Below are 24,526 nucleotides of genomic sequence, written 5' to 3' on the forward strand. Positions count from 1 at the left end.
TGTGTGGGTGTTGCATGGCTCAGTGTGTGGGGGTTGCGTGTGTGTGTGGGGGGGTTGCATGGCTCAGTGTGTATGTTTGTGGGGTTGCATGGCTCAGTGTCTATGTTTGTGGTGTTGCATGGCTCAGTGTGTATGTTTGTGCGGTTGCATGGCTCAATGTGTGTGGGGTTGCATGGCTCAGTGTGTGTGTGTGTGGTGTTGCATGGCTCAGTGTGTGTGTGTGTGTGTGTGGGGTTGCATGGCTCAGTGTGTGTGTGTGTGTGTGGGGTTGCATGGCTCAGTGTGTGTGTGTGTGTGTGTGTGTGTGTGTGTGTGTGGGGTTGCATGGCTCTGTGTGTGTGTGTGTGGGGTTGCATGGCTCTGTGTGTGTGGGGTTGCATGGCTCTGTGTGTGTGGGGTTGCATGGCTCTGTGTGTGTGGGGTTGCATGGCTCTGTGTGTGTGGGGTTGCATGGCTCGGTGTGTGTGTGTGGGGTTGCATGGCTCGGTGTGTGTGTGGGGTTGCATGGCTCGGTGTGTGTGTGTGTGTGGGGTTGCATGGCTCGGTGTGTGTGTGTGGGGTTGCATGGCTCGGTGTGTGTGTGGGGTTGCATGGCTCGGTGTGTGTGTGTGGGGGGGGTTGCATGGCTCGTGTGTGTGTGTGGGGGGGGTTGCATGGCTCAGTGTCTGTGTGTAGTGTTGCATGGCTCAGTGTGTATGTTTGTGCGGTTGCATGGCTCAGTGTGTGTGGGGTTGCATGGCTCAGTGTGTGTGTGTTGGGTTGCATGGCTCAGTGTGTGTGTGGTGTTGCATGACTCAGTGTGTTTGTGTGTGTGGGGGGTTGCATGGCTCGGTGTGTGTGTGTGTGGGGGGTTGCATGGCTCGGTGTGTGTGTGTGTGTGGGGGGTTGCATGGCTCGGTGTGTCTGTGTGGGGTTGCATGGCTCGGTGTGTGTGTGTGTGTTGGGTTGCATGGCTCAGTGGGGGTTGCATGGCTCAGTGTGTGTGGGTGTTGCGTGTGTGTGTGGGGGTTGCGTGTGTGTGTGGGGGTTGCATGGCTATGTGTGTGGGGGTTGCGTGTGTGTGTGTGTGGGGGTTGCGTGTGTGTATGTGGGGGGGTTGCATGGCTCAGTGTGTATGTTTGTGGGGTTGCATGGCTCAGTGTCTATTTTTGTGGTGTTGCATGGCTCAGTGTGTATGTTTGTGCGGTTGCATGGCTCAGTGTGTGTGTGTTGGGTTGCATGGCTCAGTGTGTGTGTGTTGGGTTGCATGGCTCAGTGTGTGTGTGTGTGGTGTTGCATGGCTCAGTGTGTGTGTGTGTGTGTGGGGTTGCATGGCTCAGTGTGTGTGTGTGTGTGTGTGTGTGTGTGTGGGGTTGCATGGCTCTGTGTGTGTTTGTGGGGTTGCATGGCTCTGTGTGTGTGGGGTTGCATGGCTCTGTGTGTGTTTGTGGGGTTGCATGGCTCTGTGTGTGTTTGTGTGGGGGGTTGCATGGCTCAGTGTGGGTGTGTGTGGGGTTGCATGGCTCAGTGTTGGTGTGTGTGTGTGTGTGGGTTGCATGGCTCAGTGTGTGTGTGGGTTGCATGGCTCAGTGTGTGTGTGGTTTGCATGGCTCAGTGTGTGTGTGGGTTGCATGGCTCAGTGTGTGTGGGGTTGCATGGCTCAGTGTGTGTGGGTTACGTGTGTGTGGGTGGGTTGCATGGCTCAGTGTGTGTGTGTGTGTGGGTGGGTTGCATGGCTCAGTGTGTGTGTGTGTGTTGCATGGCTCAGTGTGTGTGGGTGTGTGTGTGTTGGTTGCATGGCCCAGTGGGGGTTGCATGGCTCAGTGTGTGTGGGGGTTGCGTGTGTGTGTGGGGGTTGCATGGCTCAGTGTGTGGGGGTTTTGTGTGTGTGTGTGGGGGTTGCATGGCTCAGTGTGTATGTTTGTGGGGTTGCATGGCTCAATGTGTGTGGGGTTGCATGGCTCAGTGTCTGTTTGTGGTGTTGCATGGCTCAGTGTGTATGTTTGTGCGGTTGCATGGCTCAATGTGTGTGGGGTTGCATGGCTCAGTGTGTGTGTGTTGGGTTGCATGACTCAGTGTGTGTGTGTGGTGTTGCATGGCTCAGTGTGTGTGTGTGTGTGTGTGGGGTTGCATGGCTCAGTGTGTGTGTGTGTGTGTGGGGTTGCATGGCTCAGTGTGTGTGTGTGTGTGTGGGGTTGCATGGCTCAGTGTGTGTGTGTGTGTGTGGGGTTGCATGGCTCTGTGTGTGTGTGTGTGGGGTTGCATGGCTCTGTGTGTGTGGGGTTGCATGGCTCTGTGTGTGTGGGGTTGCATGGCTCGGTGTGTGTGTGTGGGGTTGCATGGCTCGGTGTGTGTGTGTGTGGGGTTGCATGGCTCGGTGTGTGTGTGTGTGGGGTTGCATGGCTCGGTGTGTGTGTGTGTGTGTGGGGTTGCATGGCTCGGTGTGTGTGTGTGTGTGGGGTTGCATGGCTTGGTGTGTGTGTGTGGGGGGGGTTGCATGGCTCGGTGTGTGTGTGTGGGGGGGGTTGCATGGCTCGGTGTGTGTGTGTGTGTGAGGTTGCATGGCTCGGTGTGTATGTTTGTGGGGTTGCATGGCTCAGTGTCTGTGTGTAGTGTTGCATGGCTCAGTGTGTATGTTTGTGCGGTTGCATGGCTCAGTGTGTGTGGGGTTGCATGGCTCAGTGTGTGTGTGTTGGGTTGCATGGCTCAGTGTGTGTGTGTGTGTGGTGTTGCATGACTCTGTGTGTGTGTGTGTGGGGGGTTGCATGGCTCGGTGTGTGTGTGTGTGGGGGGTTGCATGGCTCGGTGTGTGTGTGTGTGTGGGGTTGCATGGCTCAGTGGGGGTTGCATGGCTCAGTGTGTGTGGGGGTTGCGTGTGTGTGTGGGGGTTGCATGGCTCTGTGTGGGGGTTGCGTGTGTGTGTGTGTGGGGGTTGCATGGCTCAGTGTGTATGTTTGTGGGGTTGCATGGCTCAGTGTCTATGTTTGTGGGGTTGCATGGCTCAGTGTCTATGTTTGTGGTGTTGCATGGCTCAGTGTGTAAGTTTGTGCGGTTGCATGGCTCAATGTGTGTGGGGTTGCATGGCTCAGTGTGTGTGTGTGTTGGGTTGCATGGCTCAGTGTGTGTGTGTTGGGTTGCATGACTCAGTGTGTGTGTGTGTGTGGTGTTGCATGGCTCAGTGTGTGTGTGTGTGTGTGGGGTTGCATGGCTCAGTGTGTGTGTGTGTGTGGGGTTGCATGGCTCTGTGTGTGTTTGTGGGTTTGCATGGCTCTGTGTGTGTGGGGTTGCATGGCTCGGTGTGTGTGTGTGGGGTTGCATGGCTCGGTGTGTGTGTGTGGGGTTGCATGGCTCGGTGTGTGTGTGTGTGGGGTTGCATGGCTCGGTGTGTGTGTGTGTGTGTGGGGTTGCATGGCTCGGTGTGTGTGTGTGGGGTTGCATGGCTCGGTGTGTGTGTGTGTGAGGTTGCATGGCTCGGTGTGTGTGTGTGTGTGTGGGGTTGCCTGGCTCGGTGTGTGTGTGTGGGGTTGCCTGGCTCGGTGTGTGTGTGTGGGGTTGCCTGGCTCGGTGTGTATGTTTGTGGGGTTGCATGGCTCAGTGTCTATGTTTGTAGTGTTGCATGGCTCAGTGTGTATGTTTTTGCGGTAGCATGGCTCTGTGTGTGTGTTGGGTTGCATGGCTCAGTGTGTGTGGTGTTGCATGACTCAGTGTGTGTGTGTGGGGTTGCATGGCTCAGTGTGTGTATGTGTGGGGGGTTGCATGGCTCGGTGTGTGTGTGGGGGGTTGCATGGCTCGGTGTGTGTGTGGGGTTGCATGGCTCGGTGTGTCTGTGTGGTGTTAAATGGCTCGGTGTGTGTGGGGTTGCATGGCTCAGTGTGTGTGTGGGTTGCATGGCTCAGTGTGGGTTGCATGGCTCCGTGTTTGGGGTTGCATGGCTCAGTGTGTGTGTGTGTGCATGGCTCAGTGTGTGTGTGGGTTGCATGGCTCAGTGTGTGTGTGTGGGTTGCATGGCTCAGTGTGTGTGGGGTTGCATGGCTCAGTGTGTGTGGGTTGCGTGTGTGTGTGGGTTGCATGGCTCAGTGTGTGTGTGGGTGGGTTTCATGGCTCAGTGTGTGTGTGTGTGTGTGTGTGTTTTGCATGGCTCAGTGTGTGTGGGTGTGTGTGTGGGTTGCATGGCCCAGTGGGGGTTCAAATCAAATCAAATGTATTTATATAGCCCTTCGTACATCAGCTGATATCTCAAAGTGCTGTACAGAAACCCAGCCTAAAACCCCAAACAGCAAGCAATGCAGGTGTAGAAGCACGGTGGCTAGGAAAAACTCCCTAGAAAGGCCAAAACCTAGGAGGAAACCTAGAGAGGAACCAGGCTATGTGGGATGGCCAGTCCTCTTCTGGCTGTGCCGGGTGGAGATTATAACAGAACATGGTCAAGATGTTCATAAATGACCAGCATGGTCGAATAATAATAAGGCAGAACAGTTGAAACTGGAGCAGCAGCACAGTCAGGTGTACTGGGGACAGCAAGGAGTCATCATGTCAGGTATTCCTGGGGCATGGTCCTAGGGATCAGGTCCTCCGAGAGAGAGAAAGAAAGAGAGAATTAGAGAGAGCATATGTGGGATGGACAGTCCTCATTCTGGCTGTGCCGGGTGGAGATTATAACAGAACATGGCCAAGATGTTCAAATGTTCATAAATGACCAGCATGGTCGAATAATAATAAGGCAGAACAGTTGAAACTGGAGCAGCAGCACGGCCAGGTGGACTGGGGACAGCAAGGAGTCATCATGTCAGGTAGTCCTGGGGCATGGTCCTAGGGCTCAGGTCCTCCGAGAGAGAGAAAGAGAGAAGGAGAGAATTAGAGAACGCACACTTAGATTCACCCAGGACACCGAATAGGACAGGAGAAGTACTCCAGATATAACAAACTGACCCTAGCCCCCCGACACAAAAACTACTGAAGCATAAATACTGGAGGCTGAGACAGGAGGGGTCAGGAGACACTGTGGCCCCATCCGAGGACACCCCCGGACAGGGCCAAACAGGAAGGATATAACCCCACCCACTTTGCCAAAGCACAGCCCCCACACCATTTGAGGGATATCTTCAACCACCAACTTACCATCCTGAGACAAGACTGAGTATAGCCCACAAAGACCTCCGCCACGGCACAACCCCGGGGGGGGAGGGGCGCCAACCCAGACAGGATGACCACATCAGTGAATCAACCCACTCAGGTGACGCACCCCCTCCAGGGACGGCATGAGAGAGCCCCAGTAAGCCAGTGACTCAGCCCCTGTAATAGGGTTAGAGGCAGAGAATCCCAGTGGAAAGAGGGGAACCGGCCAGGCAGAGACAGCAAGGGCGGTTTGTTGCTCCAGAGCCTTTCCGTTCACCCTCCCACTCCTGGGCCAGACTACACTCAATCATATGACCCACTGAAGAGATGAGTCTTCAGTAGAGACTTAAAGGTTGAGACCGAGTTTGCGTCTCTGACATGGGTAGGCAGACCGTTCCATAAAAATGGAGCTCTATAGGAGAAAGCCCTGCCTCCAGCTGTTTGCTTAGAAATTCTAGGGACAATTAGGAGGCCTGCGTCTTGTGACCGTAGCGTACGTGTAGGTATGTATGGCAGGACCAAATCAGAGAGATAGGTAGGAGCAAGCCCATGTAATGCTTTGTAGGTTAGCAGTAAAACCTTGAAATCAGCCCTTGCTTTGACAGGAAGCCAGTGTAGAGAGGCTGGCACTGGAGTAATATGATCAAATTTTTTGGTTCTAGTCAGGATTCTAGCAGCCGTATTTAGCACCAACTGAAGTTTATTTAGTCCTTTATCCGGGTAGCCGGAAAGTAGAGCATTGCAGTAGTCTAACCTAGAAGTGACAAAAGCATGGATTAATTTTTCTGCATCATTTTTGGACAGAAGGTTTCTGATTTTTGCAATGTTACGTAGATGGAAAAAAGCTGTCCTTGAAATGGTCTTGATATGTTCTTCAAAAGAGAGATCAGGGTCCAGAGTAACGCCGAGGTCCTTCACAGTTTTATTTGAGACGACTGTACAACCTTTAAGATTAATTGTCAGATTCAACAGAAGATCTCTTTGTTTCTTGGGACCTAGAACAAGCATCTCTGTTTTGTCCGAGTTTAAAAGTAGAAAGTTTGCAGCCATCCACTTCCTTATGTCTGAAACACATTCTTCTAGCAAGGGCAATTTTGGGGCTTCACCATGTTTCATTGAAATGTACAGCTGTGTGTCATCCGCATAGCAGTGAAAGTTAACATTATGTTTTCGAATAACATCCCCAAGAGGTAAAATATATAGTGAAAACAATAGTGGTCTAAAACGGAACCTTGAGGAACACCGAAATTTACAGTTGATTTGTCAGAGGACAAACCATTCACAGAGACAAACTGATATCTTTCCGACAGATAAGATCTAAACCAGGCCAGAACTTGTCCGTGTAGACCAATTTGGGTTTCCAATCTCTCCAAAAGAATGTGGTGATCGATGGTATCAAAAGCAGCACTAAGGTCTAGGAGCACGAGGACAGATGCAGAGCCTCGGTCCGATGCCATTAAAAGGTAATTTACCACCTTCACAAGTGCAGTCTCAGTGCTATGATGGGGTCTAAAACCAGACTGAAGCATTTCGTATACATTGTTTGTCTTCAGGAAGGCAGTGAGTTGTTGCGCAACAGCCTTTTCTAAAATTTTTGAGAGGAATGGAAGATTCGATATAGGCCAATAGTTTTTTATATTTTCTGGGTCAAGGTTTGGCTTTTTCAAGAGAGGCTTTATTACTGCCACTTTTAGTGAGTTTGGTACACATCCGGTGGATAGAGAGCCGTTTATTATGTTCAACATAGGAGGGCCAAGCACAGGAAGCAGCTCTTTCAGTAGTTTAGTTGGAATAGGGTCCAGTATGCAGCTTGAAGGTTTAGAGGCCATGATTATTTTCATCATTGTGTCAAGAGATATAGTACTAAAACACTTGAGCGTCTCTCTTGATCCTAGGTCCTGGCAGAGTTGTGCAGACTCAGGACAACTGAGCTTTGAAGGAATACGCAGATTTAAGGAGGAGTCCGTAATTTGCTTTCTAATAATCATAATCTTTTCCTCAAAGAAGTTCATGAATTTATCACTGCTAAAGTGAAAGTCATCCTCTCTTGGGGAATGCTGCTTTTTAGTTAGCTTTGCGACAGTATCAAAAAGGAATTTCGGATTGTTCTTAATTTCCTCAATTAAGTTAGAAAAATAGGATGATCGAGCAGCAGTAAGGGCTCTTCGGTAGTGCACAGTAGTCTTTCCAAGCTAGTCGGAATACTTCCAGTTTGGTGTGGCACCATTTCCGTTCCAATTTTCTGGAAGCTTGCTTCAGAGCTCGGGTATTTTCTGTGTACCAGGGAGCTAGTTTCTTATGAGAAATGTTTTTAGTTTTTAGGGGTGCAACTGCATCTAGGGTATTGCGCAAGGTTAAATTGAGTTCCTCAGTTAGGTGGTTAACTGATTTTTGTCCTCTGGCGTCCTTGGGTAGACAGAGGGAATCTGGAAGGACATCAAGGAATCTTTGTGTTGTCTGTGAATTTATAGCACGACTTTTGATGATCCTTGGTTGGGGTCTGAGCAGATTATTTGTTGCAATTGCAAACGTAATAAAATGGTGGTCCGATAGTCCAGGATTATGAGGAAAAACATTAAGATCCACAACATTTATTCCATGGGACAAAACCCACTGAGTCGATGATGGCTCTGAAGGCCTTTTGGAGTGGGTCTGTGGACTTTTCCATGTGAATATTAAAGTCACCAAAGATTAGAATATTATCCGCTATGACTACAAGGTCCGATAGTAATTCAGGGAACTCATTGAGGAACGCTGTATATGGCCCAGGAGGCCTGTAAACAGTAGCTATAAAAAGTGATTGAGTAGGCCGCATAGATTTCATGACTAGAAGCTCAAAAGACGAAAACGTCATTTTTTTTTTTTGTAAATTGAAATTTGCTATCGTAAATGTTAGCAACACCTCCGCCTTTGCGAGATGCACGGGGGATATGGTCACTAGTGTAGCCAGGAGGTGAGGCCTCATTTAACACAGTAGATTCATCAGGCTTAAGCCATGTTTCAGTCAGGCCAATCACATCAAGATTATGATCAGTGATTAGTTCATTGACTATAATTGCCTTTGAAGTAAGGGATCTAACATTAAGTAGCCCTATTTTGAGATGTGAGGTATCATGATCTCTTTTAATAATGACAGGAATGGAGGTGGTCTTTATCCTAGTGAGATTGCTAAGGCGAACACCGCCATGTTTAGTTTTGCCCAACCCAGGTCGAGGCACAGACACGGTCTCAATGGCAATGTCTCAATGGCAGACTCCACTATGCTGGCAGGCTGGCTAACAGCCTGCTGCCTGGCCTGCACCCTATTTCATTGTGGAGCTAGAGGAGTTAGAGCCCTGTCTATGTTAGTAGATAAAATGAGAGCACCCCTCCAGCTAGGATGGAGTCCGTCACTCCTCAGCAGGTCAGGCTTGATCCTGTTTGTGGGAGAGTCCCAGAAAGAGGGCCAATTATCTACAAATTCTATCTTTTGGGAGGGGGCAGAAAACAGTTTTCAACCAGCAATTGAGTTGTGAGACTCTGCTGTCAAGCTCATCACTCCCCCTAACTGGGAGGGGGCCAGAGACAATTACTCGATGCCGACACATCTTTCTAGCTGATTTACACGCAGATGCTATGTTGCGCTTGGTGATCACTGACTGTTTCATCCTAACATCGTTGGTGCCGACGTGGATAGCAATATCTCTATACTCTCTACACTCGCCAGTTTTAGCTTTAGCCAGCACCATCTTCAGATTAGCCTTAACGTCGGTAGCCCTGCCCCCCGGTAAACAGTGTATGATCGCTGGATGATTTGTTTTAAGTTTAATACTGCGGGTAATGGAGTCGCCAATGACTAGAGTTTTCAATTTGTCAGAGCTAATGGTGGGAAGCTTCGGCGTCTCAGACCCCGTAACGGGAGGAGTAGAGACCAGAGAAGACTCGGCCTCTGACTCCGACCCGCTGCTTAATGGGGAAAACCGGTTTAAAGTTTCTGTCGGCTGAATGAGCGACACCGGTTGAGCGTTCCTACAGCATTTCCTTCCAGAAACCGTGAGAAAGTTGTCCGGCTGCGGGGACTGTGCCAGGGGATTTATACTACTATCTGTACTTACTGGTGGCACAGACGCGGTTTCATCCTTTCCTACACTGAAATGACCCTTGTCTAGCGATTGCGTCTGAAGCTGGGCTTGTAGCACAGCTATCCTCGCCGTAAGGCGAGTACAGCGACTGCAATTAGAAGGCATCATGTTATTGTTACTACTTAGCTTTGGCTGTTGGAGGTCCTGACGAACCGTGTCCAGATAAAGCGTCCGGAGTGAAAAAGTTGAGTAGGTAAAAACAAAAATATAAACGGTAATTAAAAAGTAAAAACCGTAAATTTGTCAGGTAGCAAAACAGGTTGGCAACAAAACGCACAGCAAATCAAAAACAAGTCTGCAAGTCGTGACCAAAACATCAGCCAGGAAGCATAGGAACTGAGAAGTGGTCTGTGGGTTGCATGGCCCAGTGGGGGTTGCATGGCCCAGTGGGGGTTGCATGGCCCAGTGGGGGTTGCATGGCTCAGTGTGTGGGGGTTGCGTGTGTGTGTGAGGGTTGCATGGCTCAGTGTGTATGTTTGTGGGGTTGCATGGCTCAGTGTGTATGTTTGTGGGGTTGCATGGCTCAGTGTGTATGTTTGTGGGGTTGCATGGCTCAGTGTGTATGTTTGTGGGGTTGCATGGCTCAGTGTGTATGTTTGTGGGGTTGCATGGCTCAGTGTGTATGTTTGTGCGGTTGCATGGCTCAGTGTGTGTGGGGTTGCATGGCTCAGTGTGTGTGTGTTGGGTTGCATGGCTCTGTGTGTGTGTGTGTGTGTGTTTGGGGTTGCATGGCTCAGTGTGTGTGTGTGTGGGTTGCATGGCTCAGTGTGTGTGTGGGTTGCATGGCTCAGTGTGTGTGTGGGTTGCATGGCTCAGTGTGTGTGTGGGTTGCATGGCTCAGAGTGTGTGTGTGGGTTGCATGGCTCTGTGTGTGTGGGTTGCATGCCTCTGTGTGTGTGGGTTCCATGGCTCTGTGTGTGTGGGTTCCATGGCTCTGTGTGTGTGGGTTGCATGGCTCTGTGTGTGTGGGTTGCATGGCTCTGTGTGTGTGGGTTGCATGGCTCTGTGTGTGTGGGTTGCATGGCTCAGTGTGTGTGGGTTGCATGGCTCAGTGTGTGTGGGTTGCATGGCTCAGTGTGTGTGGGTTGCATGGCTCAGTGTGTGTGGGTTGCATGGCTCAGTGTGTGTGGGTTGCATGGCTCAGTGTGTGTGGGTTGCATGGCTCAGTGTGTGTGGGTTGCATGGCTCGGTTTGTGTGGGTTGCATGGCTCGGTTTGTGTGGGTTGCATGGCTCGGTGTGTGTGTGGGTTGCATGGCTCGGTGTGTGTGGGTTGCATGGCTCGGTGTGTGTGTGTTGCATGGCTTAGTGTGGTGTGTGTGTGTTGCATGGCTCAGTGTGTGTGTGTTGCATGGCTCAGTGTGTGTGGGTTGCATGGCTCGGTGTGTGTGTGTGGGTTGCATGGCTCGGTGTGTGTGTGTGTGTGTGGGTTGCATGGCTCAGTGTGTGTGGGTTGCATGGCTCTGTGTGTGTGTGTTTGATGGTTGCATGGCTCTGTGTGTGTGGGTTGCATGGCGCTGTGTGTGTGTGGGTTTCATGGCGCTGTGTGTGTGTGGGTTTCATGGCTCAGTGTGTGTGTGTTTGTGGGTTGCATGGCTCAGTGTGTGTGTGTGTGGGTTGCATGGCTCTGTGTGTGTGTGTGTGTGGGTTGCATGGCTCGGTGTGTGTGTGTGTGGGTTGCATGGCTCAGTGTGTGTGGGTTGCATGGCTCTGTGTGTTTGTGTTTGATGGTTGCATGGCTCGGTGTGTGTGTGTGTGTGTGGGTTGCATGGCTCGGTGTGTGTGGGTTTCATGGCTCTGTGTGTGTGTGATGGTTGCATGGCTCAGTGTGGGTTGCATGGCTCAGTGTGGGTTGCATGGCTCGTTGTGTGTGTTCGTTGCATGGCTCGGTGTGTGTGTGTGTGGGTTGCATGGCTCGTTGTGTGTATGTGTGAGTTGCATGGCTCGGTGTGTGTGTGTGTGTGTGTGTGTGTGTTTTGCATGGCCCGGTGTGTGTGTTTGCAGGGGGGGTTGCATGGCTCAGTGTGTGTGGTTTGCATGGCTCGGTGTATGTGTGTGTTGCATGGCTCGGTGTGTGTGTGTGTTGCATGGCTCAGTGTGTGTGGGTTAGATGGCTCTGTGTGTGTGGGTTGCATGGCTCGTTGTGTGTGTGTTTTGCATGGCTCGGTATGTGTGTGTGTGTTTTGCATGGCTCGGTAGGTGTGTGTGTTTTGCATGGCTTAGTGTGTGTGGGTTGCATGGCTCAGTTTGTGTGGGTTGCATGGCTCAGTGTGTGTGTGTGATGGTTGCATGGCTCAGTGTGTGTGTGTGATGGTTGCATGGCTCAGTGTGTGTGTGATGGTTGCATGGCTCAGTTTGTGTTTGGGTTGCATGGCTCGGTGTGTGTGTGTGGGTTGCATGGCTCGGTGTGTGTGGGTTGCATGGCTCAGTGTGTGTGTGTGTGGGTTGCATGGCTCAGTATGTGTTAGTGGGTTGCATGGCTCAGTGTGTGTGTGTGTGTGTGTGGGTTGCATGGCTCAGTGTGTGTGGGTTGCATGGCTCAGTGTGTGTGGGTTGCATGGCTCGGTGTGTGTGTGGGTTGCATGGCTCGGTGTGTGTGGGTTGCATGGCTCGGTGTGTGTGTGTTGCATGGCTTAGTGTGGTGTGTGTGTGTTGCATGGCTCAGTGTGTGTGTGTTGCATGGCTCAGTGTGTGTGGGTTGCATGGCTCGGTGTGTGTGTGTGGGTTGCATGGCTCGGTGTGTGTGTGTGTGTGTGGGTTGCATGGCTCAGTGTGTGTGGGTTGCATGGCTCTGTGTGTGTGTGTTTGATGGTTGCATGGCTCTGTGTGTGTGGGTTGCATGGCGCTGTGTGTGTGTGGGTTTCATGGCGCTGTGTGTGTGTGGGTTTCATGGCTCAGTGTGTGTGTGTTTGTGGGTTGCATGGCTCAGTGTGTGTGTGTGTGGGTTGCATGGCTCTGTGTGTGTGTGTGTGTGGGTTGCATGGCTCGGTGTGTGTGTGTGTGGGTTGCATGGCTCAGTGTGTGTGGGTTGCATGGCTCTGTGTGTTTGTGTTTGATGGTTGCATGGCTCGGTGTGTGTGTGTGTGTGTGGGTTGCATGGCTCGGTGTGTGTGGGTTTCATGGCTCTGTGTGTGTGTGATGGTTGCATGGCTCAGTGTGGGTTGCATGGCTCAGTGTGGGTTGCATGGCTCGTTGTGTGTGTTCGTTGCATGGCTCGGTGTGTGTGTGTGTGGGTTGCATGGCTCGTTGTGTGTATGTGTGAGTTGCATGGCTCGGTGTGTGTGTGTGTGTGTGTGTGTGTGTTTTGCATGGCCCGGTGTGTGTGTTTGCAGGGGGGGTTGCATGGCTCAGTGTGTGTGGTTTGCATGGCTCGGTGTATGTGTGTGTTGCATGGCTCGGTGTGTGTGTGTGTTGCATGGCTCAGTGTGTGTGGGTTAGATGGCTCTGTGTGTGTGGGTTGCATGGCTCGTTGTGTGTGTGTTTTGCATGGCTCGGTATGTGTGTGTGTGTTTTGCATGGCTCGGTAGGTGTGTGTGTTTTGCATGGCTTAGTGTGTGTGGGTTGCATGGCTCAGTTTGTGTGGGTTGCATGGCTCAGTGTGTGTGTGTGATGGTTGCATGGCTCAGTGTGTGTGTGTGATGGTTGCATGGCTCAGTGTGTGTGTGATGGTTGCATGGCTCAGTTTGTGTTTGGGTTGCATGGCTCGGTGTGTGTGTGTGGGTTGCATGGCTCGGTGTGTGTGGGTTGCATGGCTCAGTGTGTGTGTGTGTGGGTTGCATGGCTCAGTATGTGTTAGTGGGTTGCATGGCTCAGTGTGTGTGTGTGTGTGTGTGGGTTGCATGGCTCAGTGTGTGTGTGTGGGTTGCATGGCTCAGTGTGTTTGTGTGTGTGTGTGTGGGTTGCATGGCTCAGTGTGTGTGTGGGTTGCATGGCTCAGTGTGTGTGTGGGTTGCATGGCTCAGTGTGTGTGTGGGTTGCATAGCTCAGTGTGTGTGTGTGGGTTGCATGGCTCAGTGTGTGTGTGTGGGTTGCATGGCTCGTTGTGTGTGTGTTGCATGGCTTAGTGTGTGTGTGTGTGTGTGTGTGTGTGTGTATGTGTTGCATGGCTCAGTGTGTTGCATGGCTCAGTGTGTTGCATGGCTCAGTGTGTTGCATGGCTCAGTGTGTTGCATGGCTCAGTGTGTTGCATGGCTCAGTGTGTTGCATGGCTCAGTGTGTGTGTGTTGCATGGCTCAGTGTGTGTGGGTTGCATGGCTCAGTGTGTGTGGGTTGCATGGCTCAGTGTGTGTGGGTTGCATGGCTCAGTGTGTGTGGGTTGCATGGCTCGGTGTGTGTGGGTTGCATGGCTCAGTGTGTGTGGGTTGCATGGCTCAGTGTGTGTGGGTTGCATGGCTCGGTGTGTGTGGGTTGCATGGCTCGGTGTGTGTGGGTTGCATGGCTCGGTGTGTGTGTGTGTGTTGCATGGCTCAGTGTGTGTGTGTTGCATGGCTCGGTGTGTTTGGGTTGCATGGCTCTGTGTGTGTGTGTGTGTGTGTGATGGTTGCATGGCTCGGTGTGTGTGGGTTGCATGGCGCTGTGTGTGTGGGTTTCATGGCTCAATGTGTGTGTGTGTGTGTAGGTTGCATGGCTCAGTGTGGGTTACATGGCTCGGTGTTTGTGTGTGTGGGTTGCATGGCTCGGTGTGTGTGGGTTTCATGGCTCAGTGTGTGTGTGGGTTGCATGGCTCAGTGTGGGTTGCATGGCTCGGTGTTTGTGTGTGTGTTGCATGGCTCGGTGTGTGTGTGTGTGTGTGTGTTGCATGGCTCAGTGTGTTTGTGTGTTGCATGGCTCAGTGTGTGTGTGTGTGTGTTGCATGGCTCTGTGTGTGTGGGTTAGATGGCTCTGTGTGTGTGGGTTGCATGGCTCGTTGTGTGTGTGTTTTGCATGGCTCGGTATGTGTGTGTGTGTGTGTGTGTGTGTGTTTTGCATGGCTCGGTATGTGTGTGTGTGTGTTTTGCATGGCTCGGTGTGTGTGTTTTGCATGGCTTAGTGTGTTTGGGTTGCATGGCTCAGTGTGTGTGGGTTGCATGGCTCAGTGTGTGTGTGTGGGTTGCATGGCTCAGTGTGTGTGTGATGGGTGCATGGCTCAGTGTGTGTGGGTTGCATGGCTCAGTGTGTGTGTGTGGGTTGCATGGTTCAGTGTGTGTGTGTGTGTGTGTGTGGGGGGGTTGCATGGCTCAGTGTGTGTGTGTGTGTGTGATGGTTGCATGGCTTAGTGTGTGTGTGATGGTTGCATGGCTCGGTGTGTGTGTGTGAAGGTTGCATGGCTCAGTGTGTGTGTGATGGTTGCATGGCTCAGTTTGTGTTTGGGTTGCATGGCTCGGTGTGTGTGTGTGTGTGGGTTGCATGGCTCGGTGTGTGTGGGTTGCATGGCTCAGTGTGTGTGTGTGTGTGGTTTGCATGGCTCAGTGTGTGTTAGTGGGTTGCATGGCTCAGTGTGTGTGTGTGTGTGTGTGTGTGTGTGGGTTGCATGGCTCAGTGTGTGTGTGTGGGTTGCATGGCTCAGTGTGTGTGTGTGGGTTGCATGGCTCAGTGTGTGTGTGGGTTGCATGGCTCAGTGTGTGTGTGTGGGTTGCATGGCTCAGTGTGTGTGTGTGGGTTGCATGGCTCAGTGTGTGTGTGTGTGTGTGGGTTGCATGGCTCAGTTTGTGTGTGATGGTTGCATGGCTCAGTGTGTGTGTGTGGGTTGCAGGCTCAGTGTGTGTGTGGGTTGCATGGCTCAGTGTGTGTGTGTGTGTGATGGTTGCATGGCTCAGTGTGTGTGTGTGTGTGATGGTTGCATGGCTCAGTGTGTGTGTGTGTGTGTGATGGTTGCATGGCTCAGTGTGTGTGTGTGTGATGGTTGCATGGCTCAGTGTGTGTGTGTGTGATGGTTGCATGGCTCAGTGTGTGTGTGTGTGGGTTGCATGGCTCAGTGTGTGTGTGTGTGGGTTGCATGGCTCAGTGTGTGTGTGTGGGTTGCATGGCTCAGTGTGTGTGTGTGGGTTGCATGGCTCAGTGTGTGTGTGTGTGGGTTGCATGGCTCAGAGTGTGTGTGTGTGTGTGTCTTGCATGGCTCAGTGTGGGTGTGTGTGGCTTGCATGGCTCAGTGTGTGTGTGATGGTTGCATGGCTCAGTGTGTGTGTGTGATGGTTGCATGGCTCAGTGTGTGTGTGGGTTGCATGGCTCAGTGTGTGTGTGGGTGTGATGGTTGCATGGCTTAGTGTGTGTGTGGGTGTGATGGTTGCATGGCTCAGTGTGTGTGTGGGTGTGATGGTTGCATGGCTCAGTGTGTGTGTGGGTGTGATGGTTGCATGGCTCAGTGTGTGTGTGTTGCATGGCTCAGTGTGTGTGTGTGTTGCATGGCTCAGTGTGTGTGGGTTAGATTGCTCTGTGTGTGTGGGTTGCATGGCTCGTTGTGTGTGTGTTTTGCATGGCTCGGTATGTGTGTATGTGTTTTGCATGGCTCGGTATGTGTGTGTGTGTTTTGCATGGCTCGGTGTGTGTGTTTTGCATGGCTCGGTGTGTGTGTTTTGCATGGCTCGGTGTGTGTGTTTTGCATGGCTTAGTGTGTGTGGGTTGCATGGCTCAGTGTGTGTGGGTTGCATGGCTCAGTGTGTGTGTGTGATGGTTGCATGGCTCAGTGTGTGTGTGATGGTTGCATGGCTTAGTGTGTGTGTGATGGTTGCATGGCTTAATGTGTGTGTGATGGTTGCATGGCTCGGTGTGTGTGTGGGTTGCATGGCTCGGTGTGTGTGTGGGTTGCATGGCTCAGTGTGTGTGTGGGTTGCATGGCTCAGTGTGTGTGTGGGTTGCATAGCTCAGTGTGTGTGCGTGGCTCAGTGTGTGTGTGGGTTGCATGGCTCGTTGTGTGTGTGTGTTGCATGGCTTAGTGTGTGTGTGTTGCATGGCTCAGTGTGTGTGTGTTGCATGGCTCAGTGTGTGTGGGCTGCATGGCTCAGTGTGTGTGGGTTGCATGGCTCAGTGTGTGTGGGTTGCATGGCTCAGTGTGTGTGGGTTGCATGGCTCAGTGTGTGTGGGTTGCATGGCTCAGTGTGTGTGGGTTGCATGGCTCAGTGTGTGTGGGTTGCATGGCTCAGTGTGTGTGGGTTGCATGGCTCAGTGTGTGTGTGTTGCATGGCTCAGTGTGTGTGTGTTGCATGGCTCAGTGTGTGTGGGTTGCATGGCTCAGTGTGTGTGGGTTGCTTGTTCCAGTGTGTGTTTGTGGGTTGCATGGCTCGGTGTGTGTGTGTGTGTTGCATGGCTCGGTGTGTGTGTGTGGGGATGGGTTGCATGGCTCAGTGTGTGTGGGTTGCATGGCTCTGTGTGTGTGTGTGTGTGTGATGGTTGCATGTTTCAGTGTGTGTGTTTGATGGTTGCATGGCTCGGTGTGTGTGGGTTGCATGGCGCTGTGTGTGTGGGTTGCATGGCTCAGTGTGTGTGTGTGTGGGTTGCATGGCTCAGTGTGTGTGTGTGGGTTGCATGGCTCAGTGTGTGTGTGTGGGTTGCATGGCTCAGTGTGTGTGTGTGTGGGTTGCATGGCTCAGAGTGTGTGTGTGTGTGTGTCTTGCATGGCTCAGTGTGTGTGGCTTGCATGGCTCAGTGTGTGTGTGATGGTTGCATGGCTCAGTGTGTGTGTGTGATGGTTGCATGGCTCAGTGTGTGTGTGGGTTGCATGGCTCAGTGTGTGTGTGGGTGTGATGGTTGCATGGCTTAGTGTGTGTGTGGGTGTGATGGTTGCATGGCTCAGTGTGTGTGTGGGTGTGATGGTTGCATGGCTCAGTGTGTGTGTGGGTGTGATGGTTGCATGGCTCAGTGTGTGTGTGTTGCATGGCTCAGTGTGTGTGTGTGTTGCATGGCTCAGTGTGTGTGGGTTAGATTGCTCTGTGTGTGTGGGTTGCATGGCTCGTTGTGTGTGTGTTTTGCATGGCTCGGTATGTGTGTATGTGTTTTGCATGGCTCGGTGTGTGTGTTTTGCATGGCTCGGTGTGTGTGTTTTGCATGGCTCGGTGTGTGTGTTTTGCATGGCTCAGTGTGTGTGGGTTGCATGGCTCAGTGTGTGTGGGTTGCATGGCTCAGTGTGTGTGTGTGATGGTTGCATGGCTCAGTGTGTGTGTGATGGTTGCATGGCTTAGTGTGTGTGTGATGGTTGCATGGCTTAGTGTGTGTGTGATGGTTGCATGGCTCGGTGTGTGTGTGGGTTGCATGGCTCGGTGTGTGTGTGGGTTGCATGGCTCAGTGTGTGTGTGGGTTGCATGGCTCAGTGTGTGTGTGGGTTGCATAGCTCAGTGTGTGTGTGTGGGTTGCATGGCTCAGTGTGTGTGTGGGTTGCATGGCTCGTTGTGTGTGTGTGTGTTGCATGGCTTAGTGTGTGTGTGTTGCATGGCTCAGTGTGTGTGTGTTGCATGGCTCAGTGTGTGTGGGCTGCATGGCTCAGTGTGTGTGGGTTGCATGGCTCAGTGTGTGTGGGTTGCATGGCTCAGTGTGTGTGGGTTGCATGGCTCAGTGTGTGTGGGTTGCATGGCTCAGTGTGTGTGGGTTGCATGGCTCAGTGTGTGTGTGGGTTGCATGGCTCAGTGTGTGTGTGGGTTGCATAGCTCAGTGTGTGTGTGTGGGTTGCATGGCTCAGTGTGTGTGTGGGTTGCATGGCTCGTTGTGTGTGTGTGTTGCATGGCTTAGTGTGTGTGTGTTGCATGGCTCAGTGTGTGTGTGTTGCATGGCTCAGTGTGTGTGGGTTGCATGGCTCAGTGTGTGTGGGTTGCATGGCTCAGTGTGTGTGGGTTGCATGGCTCAGTGTGTGTGTGTTGCATGGCTCAGTGTGTGTGGGTTGCATGGCTCAGTGTGTGTGGGTTGCTTGTTCCAGTGTGTGTTTGTGGGTTGCATGGCTCGGTGTGTGTGTGTGTGTTGCATGGCTCGGTGTGTGTGTGTGAGTGTGTGTGTGGGGATGGGTTGCATGGCTCAGTGTGTGTGGGTTGCATGGCTCTGTGTGTGTGTGTGTGTGATGGTTGCATGTTTCAGTGTGTGTGTTTGATGGTTGCATGGCTCGGTGTGTGTGGGTTGCATGGCGCTGTGTGTGTGGGTTGCATGGCGCTGTGTGTGTGGGTTTCATGGCTCGGTGTGTGTGTGGGGGTTTCATGGCTCGGTGTGTGTGTGTGTGTGGGTTGCATGGCTCAGTGTGGGTTGCATGGCTCGGTGTGTGTGGGTTGCATGGCTCGGTGTGTGTGTGTGTGTGTGTTGCATGGCTCAGTGTGTGTGTGTGTTGCATGGCTCAGTGTGTGTGGGTTAGATGGCTCTGTATGTGTGGGTTGCACGGCTCGTTGTGTGTGTGTTTTGCACGGCTCGGTATGTGTGTGTGTTTTGCATGGCTCGGTATGTGTGTGTGTGTTTTGCATGGCTTAGTGTGTGTGGGTTGCATGGCTCAGTGTGTGTGGGTTGCATGGCTCAGTGTGTGTGGGTTGCATGGCTCAGTGTGTGTGTGTGTGTGTGGGTTGCATGGCTCAGTGTGTGTGTGTGTGTGTGATGGTTGCATGGCTCAGTGTGTGTGTGTGTGTGATGGGTGCATGGCTCAGTGTGTGTGATGGTTGCATGGCTCAGTGTGTGTGTGATGGTTGCATGGCTCAGTGTGTGTGTGATGGTTGCATGGCTCAGTGTGTGTGTGATGGTTGCATGGTTCAGTTTGTGTTTGGGTTGCATGGCTCGGTGTGTGTGTGTGGGTTGCATGGCTCGGTGTGTGTGGGTTGCATGGCTCGGTGTGTGTGTGTGGGTTGCATGGCTCAGTGTGTGTGTTTTGTTTGCATGGCTCAGTGTGTGTTAGTGGGTTGCATGGCTCAGTGTGTGTGTGTGTGTGTGTGGGTTGCATGGCTCAGTGTGTGTGTGTGGGTTGCATGGCTCAGTGTGTGTGTGTGGGTTGCATGGCTCAGTGTGTGGGTTGCATGGCTCAGTGTGTGTGTGGGTTGCATGGCTCAGTGTGTGTGTGTGTGGGTTGCATGGCTCAGTGTGTGTGTGTGTGTGTGGGTTGCATGGCTCAGTGTGTGTGTGTGTGTGTGGGTTGCATGGCTCAGTGTGTGTGTGATGGTTGCATGGCTCAGTGTGTGTGTGATGGTTGCATGGCTCAGTGTGTGTGTGTGGGTTGCATGGCTCAGTGTGTGTGTGTGGGTTGCATGGCTCAGTGTGTGTGTGGGTTGCATGGCTCAGAGTGTGTGTGTGTGTGATAGTTGCATGGCTCAGTGTGTGTGTGTGTGATGGTTGCATGGCTCAGTGTGTGTGTGTGTGTGTGATGGTTGCATGGCTCAGTGTGTGTGTGTGATGGTTGCATGGCTCAGTGTGTGTGTGTGTGTGTGATGGTTGCATGGCTCAGTGTGTGTGTGTGTGATGGTTGCATGGCTCAGTGTGTGTGTGTGTGATGGTTGCATGGCTCAGTGTGTGTGTGTGTGATGGTTGCATGGCTCAGTGTGTGTGTGTGTGTGATGGTTGCATGGCTCAGTGTGTGTGTGTGTGTGATGGTTGCATGGCTCAGTGTGTGTGGGTTGCATGGCTCAGTGTGTGTGTGGGTTGCATGGCTCAGTGTGTGTGTGGGTTGCATGGCTCCGTGTGTGTGTGGGTTGCATGGCTCAGTGTGTGTGTGGGTTGCATGGCTCAGTGTGTGTGTGTGGGTTGCATGGCTCAGAGTGTGTGTGGCTTGCATGGCTCAGTGTGTGTGTGTGTGTGTGTGTGATGGTTGCATGGCTCAGTGTGTGTGTGTGATGGTTGCATGGCTCAGTGTGTGTGTGTGTGGGTTGCATGGCTAAGTGTGGGTGTGATGGTTGCATGGCTCAGTGTGTGTGTGGGTGTGATGGTTGCATGGCTCAGTGTGTGTGTGGGTGTGATGGTTGCATGGCTCAATGTGTGTTTGGGTGTGATGGTTGCATGGCTCAGTGTGTGTGTGTGTGTGTGTGTGTGTGATGGTTGCATGGGTCAGTGTGTGTGTGTGATGGTTGCATGGCTCAGTGTGTGTGTGTGTGTGGGTTGCATGGCTCAGTGTGTGTGTGGGTTGCATGGCTCAGTGTGTGTGTGTGTGTGTGTGTGTGTGTGTGTGTGTGTGTGTGTGATGGTTGCATGGCTCAGTGTGTGTGTGTGATGGTTGCATGGCTCAGTGTGTGTGTGTGATGGTTGCATGGCTCAGTGTGTGTGTGTGATGGTTGCATGGCTCAGTGTGTGTGTGTGTGGGTTGCATGGCTAAGTGTGGGTGTGATGGTTGCATGGCTCAGTGTGTGTGTGGGTGTGATGGTTGCATGGTTCAGTGTGGGTGTGATGGTTGCATGGCTCAGTGTGTGTTTGGGTGTGATGGTTGCATGGCTCAGTGTGTGTGTGTGTGTGTGAGATGGTTGCATGGGTCAGTGTGTGTGTGTGATGGTTGCATGGCTCAGTGTGTGTGTGTGTGTGTGGGTTGCATGGCTCAGTGTGTGTGTGGGTTGCATGGCTCAGTGTGTGTGTGTGTGATGGTTGCATGGCTTAGACCCAGGGGCGCAATCGACTTTTATGAACCTTTACAGCTCTGTTTGCCCTTGACCGGCACATGCTACGGCTATAATACAACTGTCTCCTAGTGACAGACCGAAACGTTGAGACACAAATTAGAAATGATCATTGTCTTTGGCATGTGATCTGATTGGAGCCCTCATGTATTGTGGTTTCTCTCTCTTCAGCTGAACAGTTCTGATTGGTAAAGTGAAAGCGCTGCCTCACGCAGGATGTAGGTTTACATTGTTTCTATGTATTTCTTGCATATTGTTGTTGTGTAGCCCTTTAGAAATATTAGTAATCCCATTTTGATGGTGTAGCTTGTATGGTCTTGGTTGTGTACAGCCCTTTAAGGGAATCGTGCCTACGTTTTTGTTTTCTGTCTGTCTGGGGTTTTAAGTGAAGCTCTCTCTGTCAGATGAGTGAATCTCAGCAGAGGCACAGGCAACCACTGGGGTTCTATTTCATCTCATACTGCTCTGAAGCAGACATGCAAATCCGCTGATGAGGTGTGTGTGTGGCGATGAGGATCATGTGTGCAGGAATTTTAAGGTTGCGAGAAAATGAAGGTGAGCAGCCGACGGGCGTGAAATCTGGGAAGGATATTGAGGGTTAGGCGACGTCAGTATTCATAGAGGTGATGGAAGTCTCAAATCCAACATTCATTTGCCCCTCAAGTCTGACGTGGGTCCCCCCTCTCTCTGGTGCTGAAACCCTCCGGGGTGAAGCTGCAAAGGGTTTTTGGTAATTATATTTTGAACCAGAATCGACAGTAGCCTCAACGCAGAGCATTCATGTAATGAGGCTTTTGAAGTTTTGAATGGGCTGGTTGTTTAGCATCAAACACTCCTGCTCATTGTCTGATCTTAACAATCCTGTCATCTGTCTGTAATACATTCAGGTTTTCCATGCCACTACAGCAGGGTGTCAAACTCATTCCATGGTGGGCCTAGTGTCTGCAGGTTTTTTCTTCCTTTCAGTTAAGCCCTAGACAACCAGGTATCGGGTTCCTTACTAATTAGTGACTTTAATTCATCAATCAAGTACAAGGGAGAAGCGAAAACCCGCATTCCACCCTCCGTGGAATGAATTTGACACGTGCAATACAGTGATGTAACATGCAGCCTAACCTATAGTAAAAAATGCAGGGGCATTGAACAAGATTAACTAACACTTTTCTGTCATGCTGTGGACTTTGCTACTTTGGTAATCCATAACGGGTGCATGTCATGTGATGTCTGGATGTTGGGTCATAATCCTATTAAGTGGCTCTCTGTATCCATGATCAACACACAGATGAGCTTTGTACTGTCTGTAAGAGATGAAGTCCCTGATTAATGTGGGATGTATCAACTTTAGCGACTGTCCTTTGTTAATATTTTGAGGATTTAACACTCTTTGCAAATCGATTAGCGGTTAACGACCTCATCAGCTGCCACTGACTTGAGCTCTTACCCATTAGGGTAAGAAAACAAAATGTTTATTTCAGTGAAATACGGAACTGTTCGGTATTTTATCTAACGGGTGGCATCCCTAAGTCTAAATATTCTTGTTACATTGCACAACCTTCAATGTTATGTCATAATTACGTACAATTCTGGCACATTAGTTCGCAATGAGCCAGGCTGCCCAAACTGTTGCATATACCCTGACTCTGCGTGCCAAGAACGCAAGAGAAGTGACACAATTTCACCTGGTTAATATTGCCTGCTAACCTGGATTTCTTTTAGCTAAATATGCAGGTTTAAAAAATGCATACTTCTGTTTATTGATTTTAAGAAAGGCATTGATGTTCATGGTTAGGTACAGTCATGCAATCATCCCCCAGCGTTGCATCGATTATATGCAGCGCAGGACACGCTAGATAAACTAGTAATATCATCAACCATGTGTTAACTAGTGATTATGATTGATTGATTGTTTTTTATAAGATAAGTTTAATGCTAGCTAGCAACTTACCTTGGCTTCTGCATTCGCGTAACAGACATTCTCCTTTTGGAGTGCAACGAGTGCCAGGTGGTTATAGCATTGGACAAGTTAACTGTAAGGTTGCAAGATTGTCACCTGGTCAGTTCGGGGGATCCAATCTGTCGTTCTGCCCCTGAACAAGGCAGTTAACCTACTGTTCCTAGGCCGTCATTGAAAATAAGAATGTGTTCTTAACTGACTTGCCTAGTTAAATAAAGGTGTTTAAAAAAATATATAATAATCTGCGCCCAAAAATACCCATTTCTGATTGTTATGAAAACTTGAAATTGGCCCTAATTAATCGGCCATTCCTATTTTAATCGGTCGACCTCTAGTTTCAATGTAATTTGTCAACGTATTGTGATGTGGAAAATACATTGGCTTTGAAAGAAGTCAGCTACTTTTTTTTGAGGGTGAAATTTAAACCACAGGATTATGTTGTGGTAACCAAATGTCAACATAGACAAACCTTGTGTAAAATATGTTGAATTTGTACCTTTTAAAGCAATGTCAGATCTTCAACATTATATCCACTATCAGGAAAAAGTAGGCTGGGCAGCACTGGAGAATGATTGATCTACAGCTACCCTTCCATCTCCTGGGGTTTAACCCTGCTGAGTCTTACATTTGTCACGGACTATTATCAATGTGCTATTGTGAAAATAATGATCTCCACTTAAACTGAATGGATTCACTGTTACTATCAGTCATTCTAAAGGGTAGGTTTAACAGGGCAAATTAAATGTCCCCACTTTATCACTCAAGTATGCTTTTTAGGCCTATATACTATAGCTTTTCCAAAGTCCCCAACAGCTATTGTTTCAATTCAACACAGAATTCAACAAAAAATAGGCAATCCAATAGACTTAGGGTTTAAAGATGATTTCAAATGTGAAGATATTTAGTGATCTTTTTTTGGTTTGAATTGTTTGGTTGCCAACACAACCAAATATCAACGTTTTTCTTCAATAGTTCGATCTGTGCCACTAATTTTAGTTTGGCTTTAATTCCAATTAGTCTACAAATTAATAATTTATATTTTGGATTCACTTCTAAATTTCAACCCAAAATCTAAATGAAAAAATAGGACAAAATCCAACGTTTGTATTTGGCCTCCTTGAGTCAATGTCCGCATACCTACGGTAATCAAATGAGCCTAAAATAAAAAATAAAGCCCCCATGAAAATAAGTCTCTGCAAACGTTGCTGTACTTGACGGCAGTGACGACGCTAGAGCAGAGTTTGTCAGACTATAAGACATCCCGAAAATCGGTCTTCTCACAATCGACGATCCCTCTATGGAAAGATGAGATTCTTACGAACATGGTGTTGTCCGTTTTTCCACCCGAGAGGCCCCACAAACACATGCTTGTTGGTTGTTTTGCTCTTGGATGCCTACAGGCCTCCCAAGACTTGTCTGAAGGTCCCCTGGTACCGGTTGAAAACATGTATGGAAGTGCATATACAGAGACTGTTTACTTCCAAAAATAAGGGGTTAAATACATGTCAAAGATGAATTTACTAGACAAAGCATAAACAAAGAGATGCATCAGAGTTATCCTCATTGCACAAGTTTCAGATAGACATGTCTACTATAGCATTATTCTGTCACAATAGTCAGTCCTTTGGATACTGTAACATACATGTTGGCCACTCACAGGGGGAAGGGCTGACTAGTCCTCAAGCATGGTCCTTTCCTGGGCCCTTTTCCTGGGCCCTTTTCCATGCCGCTCCAGGTGACAGACCAATCCAGGCCATTTGGTTCTGCTATTAGATGATACACAGTGATAAAACACACCTGTTTTTATAAAAAAAATATATAAAAAAAA

General features: G+C 50.3%; 1 protein-coding gene across 4 annotated transcripts in view; it reads left to right on the top strand.

Annotated features, from left to right (window-relative positions):
* Positions 1 to 24,526, top strand: part of LOC110494637 (forkhead box protein J3) — a 165,004-nt gene that overhangs the window by 45,343 nt on the left and 95,135 nt on the right. The window contains exon 1 of one of the 4 annotated variants that reach the window (XM_090206221.1): positions 4,161 to 5,212. The exons of 2 other annotated variants lie outside the window; for them this stretch is intronic. The gene's annotated coding sequence lies outside the window, so the exon portion shown is untranslated. Of the gene's footprint in view, positions 1 to 4,160; positions 5,213 to 20,377; positions 20,963 to 24,526 lie in introns of those variants that run through there. One more of the 4 variants, XM_021569876.3, reaches the window with a different exon arrangement.

This window comes from Oncorhynchus mykiss, chromosome 17 (assembly GCF_057628025.1).
Source record: "Oncorhynchus mykiss isolate SJ-2025 chromosome 17, ASM5762802v1, whole genome shotgun sequence".
NCBI lineage: Eukaryota > Metazoa > Chordata > Actinopteri > Salmoniformes > Salmonidae > Oncorhynchus > Oncorhynchus mykiss.